Raw genomic sequence first — 17,169 nt, forward strand, 5'->3', positions numbered from 1 at the left:
ATGTGCCGTTTTTCTTGCCTTGCCTTGCGACCAGAAGGAAAATTCTTGCCTTGCGAGCAGAAGGAAAATTCAAACAGATTACTGCAAGAAGACAAAATAAAATGCTTACAGTACCTGGTATTACTAGTCAGTCTCCCACTCAAGTACTAAACAGGCCCAACTCTGTTTAGTTTCTGAGATCTGACAGGATCAGGCGTTGTCAGAGTGGTTTGGCCGTAAGCAACAGCTTGTTGGAAATGTGCCATTTTTCTTGCCTTGCGATCAGAAGGAAAATTCTTGCCTTGCGACCAGAAGGAAAATTCAAACAGATTTCTGCAAGAAGACAAAATAAAATGCTTACAGTACCTGGTATTCCTAGGCAGTCTCCCACTCAAGTACTAACCAGGCCCAACTCTGTTTAGCTTCTGAGATCAGACGGGATCAGGCGTTGTCAGAGTGGTTTGGCCATAAGCAACAGTTAGTTGGAAATGTGCCGTTTTTCTTGCCTTGCCTTGCCTTGCGCCCAGAAGGAAAATTCTTGCCTTGCGAGCAGAAGGAAAATTCAAACAGATTTCTGCTAGAAGACAAAATAAAATGCTTACAGTACCTGGTATTCCTAGGCAGTCTCCCACTCAAGTACTAACCAGGCCCAACTCTGTTTAGCTTCTGAGATCAGACGGGATCAGGCGTTGTCAGAGTGGTTTGGCCGTAAGCAACAGTTAGTTGGAAATGTGCCGTTTTTCTTGCCTTGCCTTGCGACCAGAAGGAAAATTCTTGCCTTGCGAGCAGAAGGAAAATTCAAACAGATTTCTGCAAGGAGACAAAATAAAATGCTTACAATACCTGGTATTCCTAGGCAGTCTCCCACTCAAGTACTAACCAGGCCCAACTCTGTTTAGCTTCTCAGATCAGACAGGATCAGGCATTGTCAGAGTGGTTTGGACGTAAACAACAGTCTGGAAATGTGCGCCTTGCCTTGCCTTGCCTTGCCTTGCCTTGCCTTGCCTTGCCTTGCCTTGCCTTGCCTTGCCTTGCCTTGCCTTGCCTTGCCTTGCGCCCAGAAGGAAAATTCTTGCCTTGCGAGCAGAAGGAAAATTCAAACAGATTTCTGCAAGGAGACAAAATAAAATGCTTACAGTACCTGGTATTCCTAGGCAGTCTCACACTCAAGTACTAACCAGGCCCAACTCTGTTTAGCTTCTCAGATCAGACAGGATCAGGCATTGTCAGAGTGGTTTGGACGTAAACAACAGTCTGGAAATGTGCGCCTTGCCTTGCCTTGCCTTGCCTTGCCTTGCCTTGCCTTGCCTTGCCTTGCCTTGCCTTGCCTTGCCTTGCCTTGCCTTGCCTTGCCTTGCCTTGCCTTGCGCCCAGAAGGAAAATTCTTGCCTTGCGAGCAGAAGGAAAATTCAAACAGATTTCTGCAAGAAGACAAAATAAAATGCTTACAGTACCTGGTATTCCTAGGCAGTCTCCCACTCAAGTACTAACCAGGCCCAACTCTGTTTAGCTTCTGAGATCAGACAGGATCAGACGTTGTCAGAGTGGTTTGGCCATAAGCAACAGTTAGTTGGAAATGTGCCGTTTTTCTTGCCTTGCCTTGCGCCCAGAAGGAAAATTCTTGCCTTGCGAGCAGAAGGAAAATTCAAACAGATTTCTGCAAGGAGACAAAATAAAATGCTTACAGTACTTGGTATTCCTAGGCAGTCTCACACTCAAGTACTAACCAGGCCCAACTCTGTTTAGCTTCTCAGATCAGACAGGATCAGGCATTGTCAGAGTGGTTTGGACGTAAACAACAGTCTGGAAATGTGCGCCTTGCCTTGCCTTGCCTTGCCTTGCCTTGCCTTGCCTTGCCTTGCCTTGCCTTGCCTTGCCTTGCCTTGCCTTGCCTTGCCTTGCCTTGCCTTGCGCCCAGAAGGAAAATTCTTGCCTTGCGAGCAGAAGGAAAATTCAAACAGATTTCTGCAAGAAGACAAAATAAAATGCTTACAGTACCTGGTATTACTAGGCAGTCTCCCACTCAAGTACTAAACAGGCCCAACTCTGTTTAGTTTCTGAGATCTGACAGGATCAGGCGTTGTTAGAGTGGTTTGGCCGTAAGCAACAGCTTGTTGGAAATGTGCCATTTTTCTTGCCTTGCGATCAGAAGGAAAATTCTTGCCTTGCGACCAGAAGGAAAATTCAAACAGATTTCTGCAAGAAGACAAAATAAAATGCTTACAGTACCTGGTATTCCTAGGCAGTCTCCCACTCAAGTACTAACCAGGCCCAACTCTGTTTAGCTTCTGACATCAGACGGGATCAGGCGTTGTCAGAGTGGTTTGGCCATAAGCAACAGTTAGTTGGAAATGTGCCGTTTTTCTTGCCTTGCCTTGCCTTGCGCCCAGAAGGAAAATTCTTGCCTTGCGAGCAGAAGGAAAATTCAAACAGATTTCTGCTAGAAGACAAAATAAAATGCTTACAGTACCTGGTATTCCTAGGCAGTCTCCCACTCAAGTACTACCCAGGCCCAACTCTGTTTAGCTTCTGAGATCAGACGGGATCAGGCGTTGTCAGAGTGGTTTGGCCGTAAGCAACAGTTAGTTGGAAATGTGCCGTTTTTCTTGCCTTGCCTTGCGACCAGAAGGAAAATTCTTGCCTTGCGAGCAGAAGGAAAATTCAAACAGATTTCTGCAAGGAGACAAAATAAAATGCTTACAGTACCTGGTATTCCTAGGCAGTCTCACACTCAAGTACTAACCAGGCCCAACTCTGTTTAGCGTCTCAGATCAGACAGGATCAGGCATTGTCAGAGTGGTTTGGACGTAAACAACAGTCTGGAAATGTGCGCCTTGCCTTGCCTTGCCTTGCCTTGCCTTGCCTTGCCTTGCCTTGCCTTGCCTTGCCTTGCCTTGCCTTGCCTTGCCTTGCCTTGCCTTGCCTTGCCTTGCGCCCAGAAGGAAAATTCTTGCCTTGCGAGCAGAAGGAAAATTCAAACAGATTTCTGCAAGAAGACAAAATAAAATGCTTACAGTACCTGGTATTCCTAGGCAGTCTCCCACTCAAGTACTAACCAGGCCCAACTCTGTTTAGCTTCTGAGATCAGACGGGATCAGGCGTTGTCAGAGTGGTTTGGCCATAAGCAACAGTTAGTTGGAAATGTGCCGTTTTTCTTGCCTTGCCTTGCGCCCAGAAGGAAAATTCTTGCCTTGCGAGCAGAAGGAAAATTCAAACAGATTTCTGCAAGGAGACAAAATAAAATGCTTACAGTACTTGGTATTCCTAGGCAGTCTCACACTCAAGTACTAACCAGGCCCAACTCTGTTTAGCTTCTCAGATCAGACAGGATCAGGCATTGTCAGAGTGGTTTGGACGTAAACAACAGTCTGGAAATGTGTGCCTTGCCTTGCCTTGCCTTGCCTTGCCTTGCCTTGCCTTGCCTTGCCTTGCCTTGCGCCCAGAAGGAAAATTCTTGCCTTGCGAGCAGAAGGAAAATTCAAACAGATTTCTGCAAGGAGACAAAATAAAATGCTTACAGTACTTGGTATTCCTAGGCAGTCTCACACTCAAGTACTAACCAGGCCCAACTCTGTTTAGCTTCTCAGATCAGACAGGATCAGGCATTGTCAGAGTGGTTTGGACGTAAACAACAGTCTGGAAATGTGCGCCTTGCCTTGCCTTGCCTTGCCTTGCCTTGCCTTGCCTTGCCTTGCCTTGCCTTGCCTTGCCTTGCCTTGCCTTGCCTTGCCTTGCCTTGCCTTGCCTTGCCTTGCGCCCAGAAGGAAAATTCTTGCCTTGCGAGCAGAAGGAAAATTCAAACAGATTTCTGCAAGAAGACAAAATAAAATGCTTACAGTACCTGGTATTCCTAGGCAGTCTCCCACTCAAGTACTAACCAGGCCCAACTCTGTTTAGCTTCTGAGATCAGACGGGATCAGGCGTTGTCAGAGTGGTTTGGCCATAAGCAACAGTTAGTTGGAAATGTGCCGTTTTTCTTGCCTTGCCTTGCGCCCAGAAGGAAAATTCTTGCCTTGCGAGCAGAAGGAAAATTCAAACAGATTTCTGCAAGGAGACAAAATAAAATGCTTACAGTACTTGGTATTCCTAGGCAGTCTCACACTCAAGTACTAACCAGGCCCAACTCTGTTTAGCTTCTCAGATCAGACAGGATCAGGCATTGTCAGAGTGGTTTGGACGTAAACAACAGTCTGGAAATGTGCGCCTTGCCTTGCCTTGCCTTGCCTTGCCTTGCCTTGCCTTGCCTTGCCTTGCCTTGCCTTGCCTTGCCTTGCCTTGCCTTGCCTTGCCTTGCCTTGCCTTGCCTTGCCTTGCGCCCAGAAGGAAAATTCTTGCCTTGCGAGCAGAAGGAAAATTCAAACAGATTTCTGCAAGAAGACAAAATAAAATGCTTACAGTACCTGGTATTCCTAGGCAGTCTCCCACTCAAGTACTAACCAGGCCCAACTCTGTTTAGCTTCTGAGATCAGACGGGATCAGGCGTTGTCAGAGTGGTTTGGCCATAAGCAACAGTTAGTTGGAAATGTGCCGTTTTTCTTGCCTTGCCTTGCGCCCAGAAGGAAAATTCTTGCCTTGCGAGCAGAAGGAAAATTCAAACAGATTTCTGCAAGGAGACAAAATAAAATGCTTACAGTACTTGGTATTCCTAGGCAGTCTCACACTCAAGTACTAACCAGGCCCAACTCTGTTTAGCTTCTCAGATCAGACAGGATCAGGCATTGTCAGAGTGGTTTGGACGTAAACAACAGTCTGGAAATGTGCGCCTTGCCTTGCCTTGCCTTGCCTTGCCTTGCCTTGCCTTGCCTTGCCTTGCCTTGCCTTGCCTTGCCTTGCCTTGCCTTGCCTTGCGCCCAGAAGGAAAATTCTTGCCTTGCGAGCAGAAGGAAAATTCAAACAGATTTCTGCAAGGAGACAAAATAAAATGCTTACAGTACTTGGTATTCCTAGGCAGTCTCACACTCAAGTACTAACCAGGCCCAACTCTGTTTAGCTTCTCAGATCAGACAGGATCAGGCATTGTCAGAGTGGTTTGGACGTAAACAACAGTCTGGAAATGTGTGCCTTGCCTTGCCTTGCCTTGCCTTGCCTTGCCTTGCCTTGCCTTGCCTTGCGCCCAGAAGGAAAATTCTTGCCTTGCGAGCAGAAGGAAAATTCAAACAGATTTCTGCAAGAAGACAAAATAAAATGCTTACAGTACCTGGTATTACTAGGCAGTCTCCCACTCAAGTACTAAACAGGCCCAACTCTGTTTAGTTTCTGAGATCTGACAGGATCAGGCGTTGTTAGAGTGGTTTGGCCGTAAGCAACAGCTTGTTGGAAATGTGCCATTTTTCTTGCCTTGCGATCAGAAGGAAAATTCTTGCCTTGCGACCAGAAGGAAAATTCAAACAGATTTCTGCAAGAAGACAAAATAAAATGCTTACAGTACCTGGTATTCCTAGGCAGTCTCCCACTCAAGTACTAACCAGGCCCAACTCTGTTTAGCTTCTGACATCAGACGGGATCAGGCGTTGTCAGAGTGGTTTGGCCATAAGCAACAGTTAGTTGGAAATGTGCCGTTTTTCTTGCCTTGCCTTGCCTTGCGCCCAGAAGGAAAATTCTTGCCTTGCGAGCAGAAGGAAAATTCAAACAGATTTCTGCTAGAAGACAAAATAAAATGCTTACAGTACCTGGTATTCCTAGGCAGTCTCCCACTCAAGTACTACCCAGGCCCAACTCTGTTTAGCTTCTGAGATCAGACGGGATTAGGCGTTGTCAGAGTGGTTTGGCCGTAAGCAACAGTTAGTTGGAAATGTGCCGTTTTTCTTGCCTTGCCTTGCGACCAGAAGGAAAATTCTTGCCTTGCGAGCAGAAGGAAAATTCAAACAGATTTCTGCAAGGAGACAAAATAAAATGCTTACAGTACCTGGTATTCCTAGGCAGTCTCACACTCAAGTACTAACCAGGCCCAACTCTGTTTAGCGTCTCAGATCAGACAGGATCAGGCATTGTCAGAGTGGTTTGGACGTAAACAACAGTCTGGAAATGTGCGCCTTGCCTTGCCTTGCCTTGCCTTGCCTTGCCTTGCCTTGCCTTGCCTTGCCTTGCCTTGCCTTGCCTTGCCTTGCCTTGCCTTGCCTTGCCTTGCCTTGCGCCCAGAAGGAAAATTCTTGCCTTGCGAGCAGAAGGAAAATTCAAACAGATTTCTGCAAGAAGACAAAATAAAATGCTTACAGTACCTGGTATTCCTAGGCAGTCTCCCACTCAAGTACTAACCAGGCCCAACTCTGTTTAGCTTCTGAGATCAGACGGGATCAGGCGTTGTCAGAGTGGTTTGGCCATAAGCAACAGTTAGTTGGAAATGTGCCGTTTTTCTTGCCTTGCCTTGCGCCCAGAAGGAAAATTCTTGCCTTGCGAGCAGAAGGAAAATTCAAACAGATTTCTGCAAGGAGACAAAATAAAATGCTTACAGTACTTGGTATTCCTAGGCAGTCTCACACTCAAGTACTAACCAGGCCCAACTCTGTTTAGCTTCTCAGATCAGACAGGATCAGGCATTGTCAGAGTGGTTTGGACGTAAACAACAGTCTGGAAATGTGTGCCTTGCCTTGCCTTGCCTTGCCTTGCCTTGCCTTGCCTTGCCTTGCCTTGCCTTGCCTTGCCTTGCGCCCAGAAGGAAAATTCTTGCCTTGCGAGCAGAAGGAAAATTCAAACAGATTTCTGCAAGGAGACAAAATAAAATGCTTACAGTACTTGGTATTCCTAGGCAGTCTCACACTCAAGTACTAACCAGGCCCAACTCTGTTTAGCTTCTCAGATCAGACAGGATCAGGCATTGTCAGAGTGGTTTGGACGTAAACAACAGTCTGGAAATGTGCGCCTTGCCTTGCCTTGCCTTGCCTTGCCTTGCCTTGCCTTGCCTTGCCTTGCCTTGCCTTGCCTTGCCTTGCCTTGCCTTGCCTTGCGCCCAGAAGGAAAATTCTTGCCTTGCGAGCAGAAGGAAAATTCAAACAGATTTCTGCAAGAAGACAAAATAAAATGCTTACAGTACCTGGTATTCCTAGGCAGTCTCCCACTCAAGTACTAACCAGGCCCAACTCTGTTTAACTTCTGAGATCAGACGGGATCAGGCGTTGTCAGAGTGGTTTGGCCATAAGCAACAGTTAGTTGGAAATGTGCCGTTTTTCTTGCCTTGCCTTGCGCCCAGAAGGAAAATTCTTGCCTTGCGAGCAGAAGGAAAATTCAAACAGATTTCTGCAAGGAGACAAAATAAAATGCTTACAGTACTTGGTATTCCTAGGCAGTCTCACACTCAAGTACTAACCAGGCCCAACTCTGTTTAGCTTCTCAGATCAGACAGGATCAGGCATTGTCAGAGTGGTTTGGACGTAAACAACAGTCTGGAAATGTGCGCCTTGCCTTGCCTTGCCTTGCCTTGCCTTGCCTTGCCTTGCCTTGCCTTGCCTTGCCTTGCCTTGCCTTGCCTTGCCTTGCCTTGCCTTGCCTTGCCTTGCCTTGCCTTGCGCCCAGAAGGAAAATTCTTGCCTTGCGAGCAGAAGGAAAATTCAAACAGATTTCTGCAAGGAGACAAAATAAAATGCTTACAGTACTTGGTATTCCTAGGCAGTCTCACACTCAAGTACTAACCAGGCCCAACTCTGTTTAGCTTCTCAGATCAGACAGGATCAGGCATTGTCAGAGTGGTTTGGACGTAAACAACAGTCTGGAAATGTGTGCCTTGCCTTGCCTTGCCTTGCCTTGCCTTGCCTTGCCTTGCCTTGCCTTGCCTTGCCTTGCCTTGCCTTGCCTTGCGCCCAGAAGGAAAATTCTTGCCTTGCGAGCAGAAGGAAAATTCAAACAGATTTCTGCAAGGAGACAAAATAAAATGCTTACAGTACTTGGTATTCCTAGGCAGTCTCACACTCAAGTACTAACCAGGCCCAACTCTGTTTAGCTTCTCAGATCAGACAGGATCAGGCATTGTCAGAGTGGTTTGGACGTAAACAACAGTCTGGAAATGTGTGCCTTGCCTTGCCTTGCCTTGCCTTGCCTTGCCTTGCCTTGCCTTGCCTTGCCTTGCCTTGCCTTGCGCCCAGAAGGAAAATTCTTGCCTTGCGAGCAGAAGGAAAATTCAAACAGATTTCTGCAAGAAGACAAAATAAAATGCTTACAGTACCTGGTATTCCTAGGCAGTCTCCCACTCAAGTACTAACCAGGCCCAACTCTGTTTAGCTTCTGAGATCAGACAGGATCAGACGTTGTCAGAGTGGTTTGGCCATAAGCAACAGTTAGTTGGAAATGTGCCGTTTTTCTTGCCTTGCCTTGCGCCCAGAAGGAAAATTCTTGCCTTGCGAGCAGAAGGAAAATTCAAACAGATTTCTGCAAGGAGACAAAATAAAATGCTTACAGTACTTGGTATTCCTAGGCAGTCTCACACTCAAGTACTAACCAGGCCCAACTCTGTTTAGCTTCTCAGATCAGACAGGATCAGGCATTGTCAGAGTGGTTTGGACGTAAACAACAGTCTGGAAATGTGTGCCTTGCCTTGCCTTGCCTTGCCTTGCCTTGCCTTGCCTTGCCTTGCCTTGCCTTGCCTTGCCTTGCCTTGCCTTGCCTTGCGCCCAGAAGGAAAATTCTTGCCTTGCGAGCAGAAGGAAAATTCAAACAGATTTCTGCAAGAAGACAAAATAAAATGCTTACAGTACTTGGTATTCCTAGGCAGTCTCCCACTCAAGTACTAACCAGGCCCAACTCTGTTTAGCTTCTGAGATCAGACAGGATCAGACGTTGTCAGAGTGGTTTGGCCATAAGCAACAGTTAGTTGGAAATGTGCCGTTTTTCTTGCCTTGCCTTGCGCCCAGAAGGAAAATTATTGCCTTGCGAGCAGAAGGAAAATTCAAACAGATTTCTGCAAGGAGACAAAATAAAATGCTTACAGTACTTGGTATTCCTAGGCAGTCTCACACTCAAGTACTAACCAGGCCCAACTCTGTTTAGCTTCTCAGATCAGACAGGATCAGGCATTGTCAGAGTGGTTTGGACGTAAACAACAGTCTGGAAATGTGCGCCTTGCCTTGCCTTGCCTTGCCTTGCCTTGCCTTGCCTTGCCTTGCCTTGCCTTGCCTTGCCTTGCCTTGCCTTGCCTTGCCTTGCCTTGCGCCCAGAAGGAAAATTCTTGCCTTGCGAGCAGAAGGAAAATTCAAACAGATTTCTGCAAGAAGACAAAATAAAATGCTTACAGTACCTGGTATTACTAGGCAGTCTCCCACTCAAGTACTAAACAGGCCCAACTCTGTTTAGTTTCTGAGATCTGACAGGATCAGGCGTTGTTAGAGTGGTTTGGCCGTAAGCAACAGCTTGTTGGAAATGTGCCATTTTTCTTGCCTTGCGATCAGAAGGAAAATTCTTGCCTTGCGACCAGAAGGAAAATTCAAACAGATTTCTGCAAGAAGACAAAATAAAATGCTTACAGTACCTGGTATTCCTAGGCAGTCTCCCACTCAAGTACTAACCAGGCCCAACTCTGTTTAGCTTCTGACATCAGACGGGATCAGGCGTTGTCAGAGTGGTTTGGCCATAAGCAACAGTTAGTTGGAAATGTGCCGTTTTTCTTGCCTTGCCTTGCCTTGCGCCCAGAAGGAAAATTCTTGCCTTGCGAGCAGAAGGAAAATTCAAACAGATTTCTGCTAGAAGACAAAATAAAATGCTTACAGTACCTGGTATTCCTAGGCAGTCTCCCACTCAAGTACTAACCAGGCCCAACTCTGTTTAGCTTCTGAGATCAGACAGGATCAGACGTTGTCAGAGTGGTTTGGCCATAAGCAACAGTTAGTTGGAAATGTGCCGTTTTTCTTGCCTTGCCTTGCGCCCAGAAGGAAAATTCTTGCCTTGCGAGCAGAAGGAAAATTCAAACAGATTTCTGCAAGGAGACAAAATAAAATGCTTACAGTACTTGGTATTCCTAGGCAGTCTCACACTCAAGTACTAACCAGGCCCAACTCTGTTTAGCTTCTCAGATCAGACAGGATCAGGCATTGTCAGAGTGGTTTGGACGTAAACAACAGTCTGGAAATGTGCGCCTTGCCTTGCCTTGCCTTGCCTTGCCTTGCCTTGCCTTGCCTTGCCTTGCCTTGCCTTGCCTTGCCTTGCCTTGCCTTGCCTTGCCTTGCCTTGCCTTGCCTTGCCTTGCCTTGCGCCCAGAAGGAAAATTCTTGCCTTGCGAGCAGAAGGAAAATTCAAACAGATTTCTGCAAGAAGACAAAATAAAATGCTTACAGTACCTGGTATTCCTAGGCAGTCTCCCACTCAAGTACTAACCAGGCCCAACTCTGTTTAGCTTCTGAGATCAGACAGGATCAGACGTTGTCAGAGTGGTTTGGCCATAAGCAACAGTTAGTTGGAAATGTGCCGTTTTTCTTGCCTTGCCTTGCGCCCAGAAGGAAAATTCTTGCCTTGCGAGCAGAAGGAAAATTCAAACAGATTTCTGCAAGGAGACAAAATAAAATGCTTACAGTACTTGGTATTCCTAGGCAGTCTCACACTCAAGTACTAACCAGGCCCAACTCTGTTTAGCTTCTCAGATCAGACAGGATCAGGCATTGTCAGAGTGGTCTGGACGTAAACAACAGTCTGGAAATGTGCGCCTTGCCTTGCCTTGCCTTGCCTTGCCTTGCCTTGCCTTGCCTTGCCTTGCCTTGCCTTGCGCCCAGAAGGAAAATTCTTGCCTTGCGAGCAGAAGGAAAATTCAAACAGATTTCTGCAAGAAGACAAAATAAAATGCTTACAGTACCTGGTATTACTAGGCAGTCTCCCACTCAAGTACTAAACAGGCCCAACTCTGTTTAGTTTCTGAGATCTGACAGGATCAGGCGTTGTTAGAGTGGTTTGGCCGTAAGCAACAGCTTGTTGGAAATGTGCCATTTTTCTTGCCTTGCGATCAGAAGGAAAATTCTTGCCTTGCGACCAGAAGGAAAATTCAAACAGATTTCTGCAAGAAGACAAAATAAAATGCTTACAGTACCTGGTATTCCTAGGCAGTCTCCCACTCAAGTACTAACCAGGCCCAACTCTGTTTAGCTTCTGACATCAGACGGGATCAGGCGTTGTCAGAGTGGTTTGGCCATAAGCAACAGTTAGTTGGAAATGTGCCGTTTTTCTTGCCTTGCCTTGCCTTGCGCCCAGAAGGAAAATTCTTGCCTTGCGAGCAGAAGGAAAATTCAAACAGATTTCTGCTAGAAGACAAAATAAAATGCTTACAGTACCTGGTATTCCTAGGCAGTCTCCCACTCAAGTACTACCCAGGCCCAACTCTGTTTAGCTTCTGAGATCAGACGGGATCAGGCGTTGTCAGAGTGGTTTGGCCGTAAGCAACAGTTAGTTGGAAATGTGCCGTTTTTCTTGCCTTGCCTTGCGACCAGAAGGAAAATTCTTGCCTTGCGAGCAGAAGGAAAATTCAAACAGATTTCTGCAAGGAGACAAAATAAAATGCTTACAGTACCTGGTATTCCTAGGCAGTCTCACACTCAAGTACTAACCAGGCCCAACTCTCTTTAGCGTCTCAGATCAGACAGGATCAGGCATTGTCAGAGTGGTTTGGACGTAAACAACAGTCTGGAAATGTGCGCCTTGCCTTGCCTTGCCTTGCCTTGCCTTGCCTTGCCTTGCCTTGCCTTGCCTTGCCTTGCCTTGCCTTGCCTTGCCTTGCCTTGCCTTGCCTTGCCTTGCGCCCAGAAGGAAAATTCTTGCCTTGCGAGCAGAAGGAAAATTCAAACAGATTTCTGCAAGAAGACAAAATAAAATGCTTACAGTACCTGGTATTCCTAGGCAGTCTCCCACTCAAGTACTAACCAGGCCCAACTCTGTTTAGCTTCTGAGATCAGACGGGATCAGGCGTTGTCAGAGTGGTTTGGCCGTAAGCAACAGCTTGTTGGAAATGTGCCGTTTTTCTTGCCTTGCGATCAGAAGGAAAATTCTTGCCTTGCGACCAGAAGGAAAATTCAAACAGATTTCTGCAAGAAGACAAAATAAAATGCTTACAGTACCTGGTATTCCTAGGCAGTCTCCCACTCAAGTACTAACCAGGCCCAACTCTGTTTAGCTTCTGAGATCAGACGGGATCAGGCGTTGTCAGAGTGGTTTGGCCGTAAGCAACAGCTTGTTGGAAATGTGCCGTTTTTCTTGCCTTGCGATCAGAAGGAAAATTCTTGCCTTGCGACCAGAAGGAAAATTCAAACAGATTTCTGCAAGAAGACAAAATAAAATGCTTACAGTACCTGGTATTCCTAGGCAGTCTCACACTCAAGTACTAACCAGGCCCAACTCTGTTTAGCTTCTCAGATCAGACAGGATCAGGCATTGTCAGAGTGGTTTGGATGTAAACAACAGTCTGGAAATGTGTGCCTTGCCTTGCCTTGCCTTGCCTTGCCTTGCCTTGCCTTGCCTTGCCTTGCCTTGCCTTGCCTTGCCTTGCGCCCAGAAGGAAAATTCTTGCCTTGCGAGCAGAAGGAAAATTCAAACAGATTTCTGCAAGAAGACAAAATAAAATGCTTACAGTACCTGGTATTCCTAGGCAGTCTCCCACTCAAGTACTAACCAGGCCCAACTCTGTTTAGCTTCTGAGATCAGACAGGATCAGGCGTTGTCAGAGTGGTTTGGCCGTAAGCAACAGCTTGTTGGAAATGTGCCGTTTTTCTTGCCTTGCGATCAGAAGGAAAATTCTTGCCTTGCGACCAGAAGGAAAATTCAAACAGATTTCTGCAAGAAGACAAAATAAAATGCTTACAGTACCTGGTATTCCTAGGCAGTCTCCCACTCAAGTACTAACCAGGCCCAACTCTGTTTAGCTTCTGAGATCAGATGGGATCAGGCGTTGTCAGAGTGGTTTGGACGTAAACAACAGTCTGGAAATGTGTGCCTTGCCTTGCCTTGCCTTGCCTTGCGCCCAGAAGGAAAATTCTTGCCTTGCGAGCAGAAGGAAAATTCAAACAGATTTCTGCAAGAAGACAAAATAAAATGCTTACAGTACCTGGTATTCCTAGGCAGTCTCCCACTCAAGTACTAACCAGGCCCAACTCTGTTTAGCTTCTGAGATCAGGCGGGATCAGGCGTTGTCAGAGTGGTTTGGCCGTAAGCAACAGCTTGTTGGAAATGTGCCGTTTTTCTTGCCTTGCGATCAGAAGGAAAATTCTTGCCTTGCGACCAGAAGGAAAATTCAAACAGATTTCTGCAAGAAGACAAAATAAAATGCTTACAGTACCTGGTATTCCTAGGCAGTCTCCCACTCAAGTACTAACCAGGCCCAACTCTGTTTAGCTTCTGAGATCAGACGGGATCAGGCGTTGTCAGAGTGGTTTGGCCGTAAGCAACAGCTTGTTGGAAATGTGCCGTTTTTCTTGCCTTGCGATCAGAAGGAAAATTCTTGCCTTGCGACCAGAAGGAAAATTCAAACAGATTTCTGCAAGAAGACAAAATAAAATGCTTACAGTACCTGGTATTCCTAGGCAGTCTCACACTCAAGTACTAACCAGGCCCAACTCTGTTTAGCTTCTCAGATCAGACAGGATCAGGCATTGTCAGAGTGGTTTGGACGTAAACAACAGTCTGGAAATGTGTGCCTTGCCTTGCCTTGCCTTGCGCCCAGAAGGAAAATTCTTGCCTTGCGAGCAGAAGGAAAATTCAAACAGATTTCTGCAAGAAGACAAAATAAAATGCTTACAGTACCTGGTATTCCTAGGCAGTCTCCCACTCAAGTACTAACCAGGCAAAACTCTGTTTAGCTTCTGAAATCAGACGGGATCAGGCATTGTCAGAGTGGTTTGGCCGTGAGCAACAGTTTGCTGGAAATGTGCCGTTTTTCTTGCCTTGCCTTGCCTTGCGCCCAGAAGGAAAATTATTGCCTTGCGAGCAGAAGGAAAATTCAAACAGATTTCTGCAAGAAGACAAAATAAAATGCTTACAGTACCTGGTATTCCTAGGCAGTCTCCCACTCAAGTACTAACCAGGCCCAACTCTGTTTAGCTTCTGAGATCAGACGGGATCGGGCGTTGTCAGAGTGGTTTGGCCGTAAGCAACAGCTTGTTGGAAATGTGCCGTTTTTCTTGCCTTGCGATCAGAAGGAAAATTCTTGCCTTGCGACCAGAAGGAAAATTCAAACAGATTTCTGCAAGAAGACAAAATAAAATGCTTACAGTACCTGGTATTCCTAGGCAGTCTCCCACTCAAGTACTAACCAGGCCCAACTCTGTTTAGCTTCTGAGATCAGACGGGATCAGGCGTTGTCAGAGTGGTTTGGCCGTAAGCAACAGCTTGTTGGAAATGTGCCGTTTTTCTTGCCTTGCGATCAGAAGGAAAATTCTTGCCTTGCGACCAGAAGGAAAATTCAAACAGATTTCTGCAAGAAGACAAAATAAAATGCTTACAGTACCTGGTATTCCTAGGCAGTCTCCCACTCAAGTACTAACCAGGCCCAACTCTGTTTAGCTTCTGAGATCAGACGGGATCAGGCGTTGTCAGAGTGGTTTGGCCGTAAGCAACAGCTTGTTGGAAATGTGCCGTTTTTCTTGCCTTGCGATCAGAAGGAAAATTCTTGCCTTGCGACCAGAAGGAAAATTCAAACAGATTTCTGCAAGAAGACAAAATAAAATGCTTACAGTACCTGGTATTCCTAGGCAGTCTCCCACTCAAGTACTAACCAGGCCCAACTCTGTTTAGCTTCTGAGATCAGACAGGATCAGGCGTTGTCAGAGTGGTTTGGCCGTAAGCAACAGCTTGTTGGAAATGTGCCGTTTTTCTTGCCTTGCGATCAGAAGGAAAATTCTTGCCTTGCGACCAGAAGGAAAATTCAAACAGATTTCTGCAAGAAGACAAAATAAAATGCTTACAGTACCTGGTATTCCTAGGCAGTCTCCCACTCAAGTACTAACCAGGCCCAACTCTGTTTAGCTTCTGAGATCAGATGGGATCAGGCGTTGTCAGAGTGGTTTGGACGTAAACAACAGTCTGGAAATGTGTGCCTTGCCTTGCCTTGCCTTGCCTTGCGCCCAGAAGGAAAATTCTTGCCTTGCGAGCAGAAGGAAAATTCAAACAGATTTCTGCAAGAAGACAAAATAAAATGCTTACAGTACCTGGTATTCCTAGGCAGTCTCCCACTCAAGTACTAACCAGGCCCAACTCTGTTTAGCTTCTGAGATCAGACGGGATCAGGCGTTGTCAGAGTGGTTTGGCCGTAAGCAACAGCTTGTTGGAAATGTGCCGTTTTTCTTGCCTTGCGATCAGAAGGAAAATTCTTGCCTTGCGACCAGAAGGAAAATTCAAACAGATTTCTGCAAGAAGACAAAATAAAATGCTTACAGTACCTGGTATTCCTAGGCAGTCTCCCACTCAAGTACTAACCAGGCCCAACTCTGTTTAGCTTCTGAGATCAGACGGGATCAGGCGTTGTCAGAGTGGTTTGGCCGTAAGCAACAGCTTGTTGGAAATGTGCCGTTTTTCTTGCCTTGCGATCAGAAGGAAAATTCTTGCCTTGCGACCAGAAGGAAAATTCAAACAGATTTCTGCAAGAAGACAAAATAAAATGCTTACAGTACCTGGTATTCCTAGGCAGTCTCACACTCAAGTACTAACCAGGCCCAACTCTGTTTAGCTTCTCAGATCAGACAGGATCAGGCATTGTCAGAGTGGTTTGGACGTAAACAACAGTCTGGAAATGTGTGCCTTGCCTTGCCTTGCCTTGCGCCCAGAAGGAAAATTCTTGCCTTGCGAGCAGAAGGAAAATTCAAACAGATTTCTGCAAGAAGACAAAATAAAATGCTTACAGTACCTGGTATTCCTAGGCAGTCTCCCACTCAAGTACTAACCAGGCAAAACTCTGTTTAGCTTCTGAAATCAGACGGGATCAGGCATTGTCAGAGTGGTTTGGCCGTGAGCAACAGTTTGCTGGAAATGTGCCGTTTTTCTTGCCTTGCCTTGCCTTGCGCCCAGAAGGAAAATTATTGCCTTGCGAGCAGAAGGAAAATTCAAACAGATTTCTGCAAGAAGACAAAATAAAATGCTTACAGTACCTGGTATTCCTAGGCAGTCTCCCACTCAAGTACTAACCAGGCCCAACTCTGTTTAGCTTCTGAGATCAGACGGGATCAGGCGTTGTCAGAGTGGTTTGGCCGTAAGCAACAGCTTGTTGGAAATGTGCCGTTTTTCTTGCCTTGCGATCAGAAGGAAAATTCTTGCCTTGCGACCAGAAGGAAAATTCAAACAGATTTCTGCAAGAAGACAAAATAAAATGCTTACAGTACCTGGTATTCCTAGGCAGTCTCCCACTCAAGTACTAACCAGGCCCAACTCTGTTTAGCTTCTGAGATCAGACGGGATCAGGCGTTGTCAGAGTGGTTTGGCCGTAAGCAACAGCTTGTTGGAAATGTGCCGTTTTTCTTGCCTTGCGATCAGAAGGAAAATTCTTGCCTTGCGACCAGAAGGAAAATTCAAACAGATTTCTGCAAGAAGACAAAATAAAATGCTTACAGTACCTGGTATTCCTAGGCAGTCTCCCACTCAAGTACTAACCAGGCCCAACTCTGTTTAGCTTCTGAGATCAGACGGGATCAGGCGTTGTCAGAGTGGTTTGGCCGTAAGCAACAGCTTGTTGGAAATGTGCCGTTTTTCTTGCCTTGCGATCAGAAGGAAAATTCTTGCCTTGCGACCAGAAGGAAAATTCAAACAGATTTCTGCAAGAAGACAAAATAAAATGCTTACAGTACCTGGTATTCCTAGGCAGTCTCACACTCAAGTACTAACCAGGCCCAACTCTGTTTAGCTTCTCAGATCAGACAGGATCAGGCATTGTCAGAGTGGTTTGGATGCAAACAACAGTCTGGAAATGTGTGCCTTGCCTTGCCTTGCCTTGCCTTGCCTTGCCTTGCCTTGCCTTGCCTTGCCTTGCCTTGCCTTGCCTTGCGCCCAGAAGGAAAATTCTTGCCTTGCGAGCAGAAGGAAAATTCAAACAGATTTCTGCAAGAAGACAAAATAAAATGCTTACAGTACCTGGTATTCCTAGGCAGTCTCCCACTCAAGTACTAACCAGGCCCAACTCTGTTTAGCTTCTGAGATCAGACAGGATCAGGCGTTGTCAGAGTGGTTTGGCCGTAAGCAACAGCTTGTTGGAAATGTGCCGTTTTTCTTGCCTTGCGATCAGAAGGAAAATTCTTGCCTTGCGACCAG

The 17,169-nt window shown here is 46.3% G+C and overlaps 25 non-coding genes and 24 pseudogenes across 25 annotated transcripts; all 49 read right to left on the minus strand.

Annotated features, from left to right (window-relative positions):
• Positions 1 to 102: 102 nt before the first annotated feature.
• On the minus strand, positions 103 to 221 carry LOC132879880 (5S ribosomal RNA; annotated as a pseudogene).
• Positions 222 to 333: 112 nt separating this feature from the next.
• Positions 334 to 452, minus strand: LOC132877344 (5S ribosomal RNA). Its single transcript, XR_009653025.1, has one exon. It is a non-coding gene; the product is annotated as a 5S ribosomal RNA (ribosomal RNA).
• A 122-nt stretch (positions 453 to 574) lies between these two features.
• Positions 575 to 693, minus strand: LOC132876245 (5S ribosomal RNA). Its single transcript, XR_009651971.1, has one exon. It is a non-coding gene; the product is annotated as a 5S ribosomal RNA (ribosomal RNA).
• Positions 694 to 810: 117 nt separating this feature from the next.
• On the minus strand, positions 811 to 929 carry LOC132879860 (5S ribosomal RNA; annotated as a pseudogene).
• A 179-nt stretch (positions 930 to 1,108) lies between these two features.
• LOC132880712 (5S ribosomal RNA) lies at positions 1,109 to 1,227 on the minus strand (annotated as a pseudogene).
• Positions 1,228 to 1,421: 194 nt separating this feature from the next.
• LOC132878832 (5S ribosomal RNA) lies at positions 1,422 to 1,540 on the minus strand (annotated as a pseudogene).
• A 425-nt stretch (positions 1,541 to 1,965) lies between these two features.
• On the minus strand, positions 1,966 to 2,084 carry LOC132879945 (5S ribosomal RNA; annotated as a pseudogene).
• A 112-nt stretch (positions 2,085 to 2,196) lies between these two features.
• LOC132878477 (5S ribosomal RNA) lies at positions 2,197 to 2,315 on the minus strand (annotated as a pseudogene).
• A 122-nt stretch (positions 2,316 to 2,437) lies between these two features.
• LOC132876225 (5S ribosomal RNA) lies at positions 2,438 to 2,556 on the minus strand. The gene has a single exon (XR_009651953.1). It is a non-coding gene; the product is annotated as a 5S ribosomal RNA (ribosomal RNA).
• A 430-nt stretch (positions 2,557 to 2,986) lies between these two features.
• LOC132877346 (5S ribosomal RNA) lies at positions 2,987 to 3,105 on the minus strand. The gene has a single exon (XR_009653026.1). It is a non-coding gene; the product is annotated as a 5S ribosomal RNA (ribosomal RNA).
• Positions 3,106 to 3,808: 703 nt separating this feature from the next.
• LOC132877347 (5S ribosomal RNA) lies at positions 3,809 to 3,927 on the minus strand. Its single transcript, XR_009653027.1, has one exon. It is a non-coding gene; the product is annotated as a 5S ribosomal RNA (ribosomal RNA).
• Positions 3,928 to 4,367: 440 nt separating this feature from the next.
• On the minus strand, positions 4,368 to 4,486 carry LOC132877348 (5S ribosomal RNA). The gene has a single exon (XR_009653028.1). It is a non-coding gene; the product is annotated as a 5S ribosomal RNA (ribosomal RNA).
• A 678-nt stretch (positions 4,487 to 5,164) lies between these two features.
• LOC132879946 (5S ribosomal RNA) lies at positions 5,165 to 5,283 on the minus strand (annotated as a pseudogene).
• Positions 5,284 to 5,395: 112 nt separating this feature from the next.
• On the minus strand, positions 5,396 to 5,514 carry LOC132878478 (5S ribosomal RNA; annotated as a pseudogene).
• Positions 5,515 to 5,636: 122 nt separating this feature from the next.
• LOC132878031 (5S ribosomal RNA) lies at positions 5,637 to 5,755 on the minus strand. Its single transcript, XR_009653685.1, has one exon. It is a non-coding gene; the product is annotated as a 5S ribosomal RNA (ribosomal RNA).
• A 430-nt stretch (positions 5,756 to 6,185) lies between these two features.
• LOC132877349 (5S ribosomal RNA) lies at positions 6,186 to 6,304 on the minus strand. Its single transcript, XR_009653029.1, has one exon. It is a non-coding gene; the product is annotated as a 5S ribosomal RNA (ribosomal RNA).
• Positions 6,305 to 6,997: 693 nt separating this feature from the next.
• LOC132876734 (5S ribosomal RNA) lies at positions 6,998 to 7,116 on the minus strand. The gene has a single exon (XR_009652440.1). It is a non-coding gene; the product is annotated as a 5S ribosomal RNA (ribosomal RNA).
• Positions 7,117 to 8,122: 1,006 nt separating this feature from the next.
• Positions 8,123 to 8,241, minus strand: LOC132878834 (5S ribosomal RNA; annotated as a pseudogene).
• Positions 8,242 to 8,651: 410 nt separating this feature from the next.
• On the minus strand, positions 8,652 to 8,770 carry LOC132879606 (5S ribosomal RNA; annotated as a pseudogene).
• Positions 8,771 to 9,190: 420 nt separating this feature from the next.
• On the minus strand, positions 9,191 to 9,309 carry LOC132879948 (5S ribosomal RNA; annotated as a pseudogene).
• Positions 9,310 to 9,421: 112 nt separating this feature from the next.
• LOC132878479 (5S ribosomal RNA) lies at positions 9,422 to 9,540 on the minus strand (annotated as a pseudogene).
• A 122-nt stretch (positions 9,541 to 9,662) lies between these two features.
• On the minus strand, positions 9,663 to 9,781 carry LOC132878835 (5S ribosomal RNA; annotated as a pseudogene).
• Positions 9,782 to 10,226: 445 nt separating this feature from the next.
• LOC132878836 (5S ribosomal RNA) lies at positions 10,227 to 10,345 on the minus strand (annotated as a pseudogene).
• A 390-nt stretch (positions 10,346 to 10,735) lies between these two features.
• On the minus strand, positions 10,736 to 10,854 carry LOC132879949 (5S ribosomal RNA; annotated as a pseudogene).
• Positions 10,855 to 10,966: 112 nt separating this feature from the next.
• On the minus strand, positions 10,967 to 11,085 carry LOC132878481 (5S ribosomal RNA; annotated as a pseudogene).
• Positions 11,086 to 11,207: 122 nt separating this feature from the next.
• LOC132876237 (5S ribosomal RNA) lies at positions 11,208 to 11,326 on the minus strand. Its single transcript, XR_009651964.1, has one exon. It is a non-coding gene; the product is annotated as a 5S ribosomal RNA (ribosomal RNA).
• A 430-nt stretch (positions 11,327 to 11,756) lies between these two features.
• Positions 11,757 to 11,875, minus strand: LOC132876246 (5S ribosomal RNA). The gene has a single exon (XR_009651972.1). It is a non-coding gene; the product is annotated as a 5S ribosomal RNA (ribosomal RNA).
• Positions 11,876 to 11,987: 112 nt separating this feature from the next.
• On the minus strand, positions 11,988 to 12,106 carry LOC132876247 (5S ribosomal RNA). The gene has a single exon (XR_009651973.1). It is a non-coding gene; the product is annotated as a 5S ribosomal RNA (ribosomal RNA).
• A 112-nt stretch (positions 12,107 to 12,218) lies between these two features.
• On the minus strand, positions 12,219 to 12,337 carry LOC132881219 (5S ribosomal RNA; annotated as a pseudogene).
• A 164-nt stretch (positions 12,338 to 12,501) lies between these two features.
• On the minus strand, positions 12,502 to 12,620 carry LOC132878006 (5S ribosomal RNA). The gene has a single exon (XR_009653662.1). It is a non-coding gene; the product is annotated as a 5S ribosomal RNA (ribosomal RNA).
• A 112-nt stretch (positions 12,621 to 12,732) lies between these two features.
• On the minus strand, positions 12,733 to 12,851 carry LOC132878065 (5S ribosomal RNA; annotated as a pseudogene).
• Positions 12,852 to 12,970: 119 nt separating this feature from the next.
• Positions 12,971 to 13,089, minus strand: LOC132877972 (5S ribosomal RNA). The gene has a single exon (XR_009653629.1). It is a non-coding gene; the product is annotated as a 5S ribosomal RNA (ribosomal RNA).
• A 112-nt stretch (positions 13,090 to 13,201) lies between these two features.
• LOC132876248 (5S ribosomal RNA) lies at positions 13,202 to 13,320 on the minus strand. The gene has a single exon (XR_009651974.1). It is a non-coding gene; the product is annotated as a 5S ribosomal RNA (ribosomal RNA).
• A 112-nt stretch (positions 13,321 to 13,432) lies between these two features.
• LOC132880713 (5S ribosomal RNA) lies at positions 13,433 to 13,551 on the minus strand (annotated as a pseudogene).
• A 114-nt stretch (positions 13,552 to 13,665) lies between these two features.
• LOC132880043 (5S ribosomal RNA) lies at positions 13,666 to 13,784 on the minus strand (annotated as a pseudogene).
• Positions 13,785 to 13,906: 122 nt separating this feature from the next.
• Positions 13,907 to 14,025, minus strand: LOC132877973 (5S ribosomal RNA). Its single transcript, XR_009653630.1, has one exon. It is a non-coding gene; the product is annotated as a 5S ribosomal RNA (ribosomal RNA).
• Positions 14,026 to 14,137: 112 nt separating this feature from the next.
• LOC132876250 (5S ribosomal RNA) lies at positions 14,138 to 14,256 on the minus strand. The gene has a single exon (XR_009651976.1). It is a non-coding gene; the product is annotated as a 5S ribosomal RNA (ribosomal RNA).
• A 112-nt stretch (positions 14,257 to 14,368) lies between these two features.
• On the minus strand, positions 14,369 to 14,487 carry LOC132876251 (5S ribosomal RNA). The gene has a single exon (XR_009651977.1). It is a non-coding gene; the product is annotated as a 5S ribosomal RNA (ribosomal RNA).
• Positions 14,488 to 14,599: 112 nt separating this feature from the next.
• LOC132878007 (5S ribosomal RNA) lies at positions 14,600 to 14,718 on the minus strand. Its single transcript, XR_009653663.1, has one exon. It is a non-coding gene; the product is annotated as a 5S ribosomal RNA (ribosomal RNA).
• Positions 14,719 to 14,830: 112 nt separating this feature from the next.
• Positions 14,831 to 14,949, minus strand: LOC132878066 (5S ribosomal RNA; annotated as a pseudogene).
• A 119-nt stretch (positions 14,950 to 15,068) lies between these two features.
• LOC132876252 (5S ribosomal RNA) lies at positions 15,069 to 15,187 on the minus strand. The gene has a single exon (XR_009651978.1). It is a non-coding gene; the product is annotated as a 5S ribosomal RNA (ribosomal RNA).
• A 112-nt stretch (positions 15,188 to 15,299) lies between these two features.
• Positions 15,300 to 15,418, minus strand: LOC132876253 (5S ribosomal RNA). Its single transcript, XR_009651979.1, has one exon. It is a non-coding gene; the product is annotated as a 5S ribosomal RNA (ribosomal RNA).
• A 112-nt stretch (positions 15,419 to 15,530) lies between these two features.
• Positions 15,531 to 15,649, minus strand: LOC132880715 (5S ribosomal RNA; annotated as a pseudogene).
• A 114-nt stretch (positions 15,650 to 15,763) lies between these two features.
• Positions 15,764 to 15,882, minus strand: LOC132880044 (5S ribosomal RNA; annotated as a pseudogene).
• A 122-nt stretch (positions 15,883 to 16,004) lies between these two features.
• LOC132876254 (5S ribosomal RNA) lies at positions 16,005 to 16,123 on the minus strand. The gene has a single exon (XR_009651980.1). It is a non-coding gene; the product is annotated as a 5S ribosomal RNA (ribosomal RNA).
• Positions 16,124 to 16,235: 112 nt separating this feature from the next.
• On the minus strand, positions 16,236 to 16,354 carry LOC132876255 (5S ribosomal RNA). Its single transcript, XR_009651981.1, has one exon. It is a non-coding gene; the product is annotated as a 5S ribosomal RNA (ribosomal RNA).
• Positions 16,355 to 16,466: 112 nt separating this feature from the next.
• LOC132876256 (5S ribosomal RNA) lies at positions 16,467 to 16,585 on the minus strand. Its single transcript, XR_009651982.1, has one exon. It is a non-coding gene; the product is annotated as a 5S ribosomal RNA (ribosomal RNA).
• Positions 16,586 to 16,697: 112 nt separating this feature from the next.
• LOC132881391 (5S ribosomal RNA) lies at positions 16,698 to 16,816 on the minus strand (annotated as a pseudogene).
• A 164-nt stretch (positions 16,817 to 16,980) lies between these two features.
• On the minus strand, positions 16,981 to 17,099 carry LOC132878009 (5S ribosomal RNA). The gene has a single exon (XR_009653664.1). It is a non-coding gene; the product is annotated as a 5S ribosomal RNA (ribosomal RNA).
• Between the last annotated feature and the right edge of the window lie 70 nt (positions 17,100 to 17,169).

Source organism: Neoarius graeffei (genome assembly GCF_027579695.1).
Source record: "Neoarius graeffei isolate fNeoGra1 chromosome 18 unlocalized genomic scaffold, fNeoGra1.pri SUPER_18_unloc_1, whole genome shotgun sequence".
Lineage (NCBI taxonomy): Eukaryota > Metazoa > Chordata > Actinopteri > Siluriformes > Ariidae > Neoarius > Neoarius graeffei.